The sequence below is a fragment of the Phyllobates terribilis genome, unplaced genomic scaffold (genome assembly GCF_046119375.1).
Source record: "Phyllobates terribilis strain yellow unplaced genomic scaffold, ASM4611937v1 Scaffold_3__8_contigs__length_932513732, whole genome shotgun sequence".
Lineage (NCBI taxonomy): Eukaryota > Metazoa > Chordata > Amphibia > Anura > Dendrobatidae > Phyllobates > Phyllobates terribilis.
The window spans coordinates 842,760,470-842,767,643 of NW_027362763.1; positions in this window are offsets into that span (position 1 = coordinate 842,760,470).

The window sequence follows — 7,174 nt, forward strand, 5'->3', positions numbered from 1 at the left end:
TAGCTATGAATCCAGCTCATGGGGTGAGTTAAATTACTTGCTAGAAAAGCTTCAGCATAGATTTGTTTTCTGCCAACATGACATATGCTACTTTCCTTGTCACATAAACTGCTACATGGATTCAATTCTTCTCTAGGTCCTTTTAGTGAGAGACCACTTGAGTCCCAGCTCTCTTATATGCCAGGTTAACCTTTTCCCCTACATTCCTATGTGTCAAATCTATCCTTCCCCAGAAATCCTATTTGCTGCCATCCCTAGATTTTCTGTGTGCATAATATAAAATATACATTCAATTCTTGGGTTTGCTCTGTGTCATATCATGCCATCATCAGAACACAGACAATACTTTTCCACTTATCTTTTGTGTCAGACAATGGGCTGACATCACATGTGTAGGTGCTTGGAACCTGTCACCTTAGAAAACTCTGTTTACTTGCAGATGTAGGGTTAATCTGCAGGTAAATAGTGTTAAAATGCTTCCGGGCCACCTGCCTTTAAATGCAACTACCATGAGAAAATTAACTTATTTCCTTCAGGGACCTGCTGGCTTTCAGTCATGGGAGCATACATGGAACTGCGACAATCACAGCACTGCTGACTATAGTGTGAGTTGTGGCTGTATGCATGCCCGAGCACTTTCATTGACCACTTGACTTGCTCTGCACATATGCCCTGCAGAGCCAGCTGTCAATCAAAATGCTTATGGCGGTGAGCCATTACTATGTTAATATTAATTTGATACCACCATCATGTGGTTTACTACTATCCCTTAGTTTTTGGCTGAGGAGATTACACAGCTGGGAAACAAAAGACTATCAGCTGACCAACCCAGATGGTGAGAAGAGCTGCAAGAAACTAAGGGGAAGTTAGTTTCTGGTTCAGTATTAAGAGTTTTGCGAGTAGTGAAATGAAGACGGTGACATTGCCAGGTTGTAATACGAGTGTGTGTTTGTTAAATTATCAAGTTATTATATTAATTTCTAATCTCAACTCTGTACTTTATACACTGCTTCACCCTCAAGGATATATTTGCTGACATGACATTTAGGTTATTTCTGTACATTTAGCTCAGGGTGGATTGTATATATAGAAAGAGGTGCTTTGTGAGACAAATATATACCACGTGACACAAAGATAGGGACGCTCTTCTCGGACTCCACTCAGGGGTCTACATTGAGAATCTGACATGTGCCACTCTTGGTTCCAGAGCTTGGACATTTACTCATGCATAAAGGCCTGACATGAGCTCCTATTTCTGCACCCTCTTGGGCTATGATATTGACATGGACAGACGCAGACTTCCATTCAGGATCCAGGGAAAGATGGGTGAACAAATTTCAACTAATTTAATGAGCTAATTATGGATAAATAAAATATACAATTTTGTTGTAACTACTTCACATATTTTAGATTTTGTTGAAATTATTCTTTTTGATGGACAATCCAATAAACCACTATATATTTTAAGAATTATCATGACATTTTCTTAAGAGTATCGCATCTGGTAAGAAGTCCTAAATAAATAAATATATGAATATGTATACTACAAGTGCCAGATGTATTGACAAGTACCAGACTTGCTACAAGTGCCAGACATGCAGAGAAGAGATGTGCTGATGACCATAGCCAAGTGTAGTCTAACAAAGGAGCTACAAGCTGAGATACCTCATGGTAAGAAACATGGATGTCATTACTTCTTTTTCTAAGCAAAGTACACTAAAATTCCGTCTTTAGACAAGTTTAACTTAGAAGTTTTATGGCTCAGCTTATATGCAGAATGTGGAATGGAAAATCTAAAATTAGATTCTAAGCTGGTGTCCTTTAACCCCTTCCCGACATGCGCAGCACATATACGGCACTGTGGGAGCTGCGTTCCAGCAAACTGCCATACATATACTTCTTCTCAATCACGCGGGCTCACGCTGAGCACCGCTGTGATCAAGTGCAGGTGTCAGCTCTATATGAGAACTGACACGCTGCAGCAATACCCACAATCGGTGCTAGCACCGATCGCGGGCGTTCAACCCCTCTGATGCCACTGTCAATAGTGACAGCGACATTGAGGAGCATGGCAGAGAGATTGAGCTCCCTCTCTGCTCCCTTCGGCACAACACGATGGAGATCACGTTGTGCTGATGGTCTCCATAGTGACCAAAGGTCCCAAGATGGCTTCGGGGTCACCCAGGAACTGTGGCCTGTCAGCTCATGCTCAGAGCAGGAGCTGACATGCCATCTCCCTGCCTGTCAGACACCGATCTAATGCTCTGCAATGTGGAAGCATTGCAGAGTATTAGATCAGCGATCAGGGCAGGGAAAGATGATGTCCCATCCTGGGGCAATGTAAAAAATAAAAAAAAAGTTATTAAAAATTGTAAAAATATTTTTTTTAAAAATCACAAAATAAAGACCCCCCCCCCAAAAATAAAAAAAGTACACATATTTTGTATCGCCGCATCTGTAATGACCTATAAAACTGTCCCATTAACATAAAAACACTATCAATATGGTATCAAACACTATCAATCACTATCAATGTGGTGTCACTATAATTTTATTGACCCAAAGAATAAAGCGGCCTTATCAATTTTACCACAAGATCAACGGCATAAAATTATAATTCTTGAAATGCTAGTTTTTGTTCATTTTGACTCCCAAAAATTGGAATATAAAGAGATCAAAAAATGTAATTTTCCCTAAAATGGTATCAATAAAAATGTGAACTCATCACGCAAAAAATATGGCTCTCAAAATATGGTGATGCAAAAACTTGTTTTTACAATAAAAGACATTTTTTAGTGTGTGACAGCAGCCAAACATAAAATGCCTGATATAAATCTGGTATTGCTGTTATCACACTGACCCAAAGAATAAAGTTGTCTAATCACTTATACTGGACGAGGAGCTGAGTAAAAAATAAATAAAACCAATTCTTCACCTGCTTTTGATTTGTACATTCTGCCTCCTAAAGATCACAGTAAGGCTTGGCTCACATTTATACTGCGCTATATGCTGAGCGCTAACACCGGGATTTCTGTGTAAATCTTTAAAATTCATGATTCAGATAGAACCCCTGGTGGAAGATTCCATATAAAGAGACAGATGGAGGCACTGTGGACGGTGTCCGACTTTTAAGGCTTGCATAAAAGCGTGGTCTGCCACAGTTTTGTGCACCTCTGAAAATAAGGACGCTGCTGAACAGAGGTCAGATGGAGTCCAAAGTAACTCTGCTGCCTTATTATATTTAATGGATTCCTTGAGGGTTTCATCCGAATCAAGTCCCTTGGAAATTTATATGGAAACCCCAAAATAAGTGCTCATCACAGTGCACAGGATAAATGTGATCAGCAAAATGTTATGTAAAATGTTTCCAATAAAATCTTCAACTCAGTTCACAAAAAAAGCAAGTCCCCACTCAGGTCCATCATCTGTCAGTGGAAATATAGAGGGGTTCCATGTTACTGGTAGTACAAAGACTCTGGAAAAGTGCTATGGCTCCTTGCCCCCCCAAAAGAAATTCAGCATATTCTGCCCTCCCAAATCCAAATGCCCCTCTCCCTCTGAGCCCCACGCTGTGCTTAAACCACATTTAGCGTCCTCTTGTTTGGAATTTCTGGAGTGATGAGAGGCCGCCTTATTTACAAGTGCATGTCTCTAGAAGCACAAGCTGGGCATAATGTACTGTTTACTACTAGGTTGGGCGAACCCGAACAGTAAAGTTCGGCGTCCGTACCGAACATCTACTGTTCGGTTCTGGACCCCGAACATGGACTGTTCGGGTGTTTCCCACGCTGTCACTTGCGTGACAGCAAAGGAAACACAGGCTCTGATTGCGGTAATTGCATTACCGCTATCAGAGCGCTGTGGCATCATGCTGACAGGTGAAAATACTCACTGCGCATGCGGTGACCTGATTTGCTGGCTATACACTGAGTAAGTGTATTGCCGGCAAATGCACAGAGCAGTCACATACTATGTGGCTGCTTTGTTCATGGAATCTTCATGGGACACTCATTATTTGGATGTCGGAAAAGTAAGGATGAGGTTGGTTTATTATTTTATTTTTATTACAGGTCATCAAGGGCTTCAGCTGGAATGGGCATGATGGTAAATATGGTTTAATTTAGAATATTAAAGGAATACTGTCTTTATTTCAAATAAAATATTTTATTCTGGGCGCGGGTGTTTTATTTTACATTTTACTTACACTATGGGGTTAGTAATGGGGGCGTCTTATAGATGCCTCTCCATTACTAACCTGGGCTTGATGTCAGCTGGCATTATAAGCTGACATCAACCCCAGCCCTATTACCCCACTGCCACCGCTACAGGGCAGTGGGAAGAGCGAGGCTAAGTGCCAGAATTGGCACATGCTAGCGATGGGGGGCTGAGGGCTCCTGTTTCTAGACTCGGAGGTGGCCAATATTCATGGCCTCTTCCTAGGCTATTAATATCAGCCACCAGCTGTCTGCATAGCCTTTGCTAGCTGTTAAAATAGGGGGACCTCACATCATTTTCTTTTTGGGGTCCCCAATTTTAATAACCAGTAAAGGCTATGTATACAGCTGGTGGTTGATATTAGTAGCCTGGGAAGCTCTATGGGTATTACTCCCTTCCCAGGCTAAAAATATCCGCCCCTGCTGTCCGCTTTCCCTCTGCTGGTTAATAAAATTACCGGGGACCCCACGCCATTTTTTTATAAAGAAATTTACTCATTTATCAATAAGTTACATGAACAGTAAGGTACACACGCTAAGTACAGATTATATATATCACATATTTACTGTTTATCTATCTTTATATCTATCTATTATCTATATATCTAGCTATCCATATATCTATCTATTTATCGATCTATTATCTATCTATCTATCCATATATCTATTTATTATGTGTTGACCGATCTAATTATCTATCTAAGATAGATAATAGATAGATATATGGATATATTGATATATAGATCGATAGATAGATAGATGGATAGAAGGATAGAAAGATGGATAGATATATAGATAGATATATTGATAGATAATAGATAGATCTATGGCTAGATATATGGATAAATAGATTTATAGATAGATAGATAATAGTTAAATATATGGATATATAGATATATTGATAGGTAATAGATACATTTAGGTCCATATATATTTGGACAGAGACAACATTTTTCTAATTTTGGTTCTAGACATTACCACAATGAATTTTAAACAAAACAATTCAGATCCAGTTGAAGTTCAGACTTTCAGCTTCCATTTGAGGGTATCCAAATTAAAATTGGGTGAAGGGTTTAGGAGTTTCAGCTCCTTAACATGTGCCACCCTGTTTTTAAAGGGACCAAAAGTAATTGGACAATTGACTCCAAGGCTATTTCATGGACAGGTGTGGGCAATCCCTTCGTTATGTCATTCTCAATTAAGCAGATAAAAGGCCTGGAGTTGATTTGAGGTGTGGTGCTTGCATTTGGAAGGTTTTGCTGTGAAGTAAACATACGGTCAAAGGAGCTCTCCATGCAGGTGAAACAAACCATCCTTAAGCTGCAAAAACAGAAAAAACCCATCCGAGAAATTGCAATTACAATATTAGGAGTGGCAAAATCTACAGTTTGGTACATCCTGAGAAAGAAAGAAGCACTGGTGAACTCATCAATGCAAAAAGACCTGGGCGCCCACGGAAGACAACAGTGGTGGATGATCGCAGAATAATCTCCATGGTGAAGAGAAACCCCTTCACAACAGCCAACCAAATGAACAACACTCTCCAGGAGGTAGGCGTATCAATATCCAAATCTTCCATAAAGAGAAGACTGCATGAAAGTAGTGTTGAGCGAGCATGCTTGACGCTGCTCGGTACTCCCCCGAGCATCTCACTTCTTGGGATGTTCAGCGACCACCGAGCATTTCTGGGTTATTCGGGCGGGAGCTCGGGTCTCCGTCCTGTACGTTTGGCGCTCTTTACAGAGCCAATGAACATGCAGGGATTGCCAGCCAGTCACTGTAATGCTGCAACCATGTTGTTTGTGGGCATTTCAGTGATTGGCCTGCCGCACAGCGTCACCTCGAGTATTTAAAACCGGGCGCCGCCATCTTGGACACAGTCGCCCGAGATCAGACAGTGTAGGGTCAGTGCTGCTGAGTTAGGGATAGATATATAGTGCGAAATAGGTAGTGTAGGGTCTTTAAAGCCTGCCAAATCAAACAAGCAGTCCATCTCAGGACTAATATCCATCCCAGATATCAGGCAGGCAGGCTGTATAGGAGACGCAGTGGTTATACCAAACAGTGCATTACAGTCCTGTGGGTTCCTGCTGGTCAAATTGCTAGACTTTTCCCCCGATCTCAGGGGCCAGGAAAAATCCTTTTTTTTCATCTAAATCCTGTATTCTTTTTTTTTCCTCAGTCAGACTGTACAAATGCGTGTCTTATTAACCTTTTGGTATCCCCCCCCCCCCCAAAAAAAAAAAAAAATTTAGTGTGTCTGTGACTGTTCAGACACCAATATATCTGTTTAAAAGAGTCTTGTGTAGGCCAGATAACTAGAACTTGGGTTTTGCAGTTCCACGGTTCAAATCTCTGTATTATCTTGCTTTTGGCATTTTTTCCATAAAAAAAACAGTAATAGTGTCTCCCCGACTGTTTAGCCACAAATATATCTGTTTAAAAGAGTCTGGTGTAGGCCAGATAACTAGAACTGTAGTTTTGCATTTCCATGGTTCAAATCTCTGTATTATCCTGCTTTTGGCATTTTTTCCATAAAAAAAACAGTAATAGTGTCTCCCTGACTGTCCAGACACAAATATATCTGTTTAAAAGATTCTGGTGTAGGCCAGATAACTAGAACTTGGGTTTTCCAGTTCCACGGTTCAAATCTCTGTATTATCCTGCTTTTGGCATTTTTTCCGTAAAAAAACAGCAATAGTGTCTCCCTGACTGTTCAGACACAAATATATCTGTTTAAAAGATTCTGGTATAGGTCAGATAACAAGAACTGTGGTTTTGCAGTTCCACGGTTCAAATCTCTGTATTATCCTGCTTTTGGCATTTTTTCCGTAAAAAAAAAACAGTAATAGTGTTTCCATGACTGTTCAGACACAAATATATCTGTTTAAAAGATTCTGGTGTGGGCCAGATAACTAGAACTGTGGTTTTGCAGTTCCACGGTTCAAATCTCTGTATTA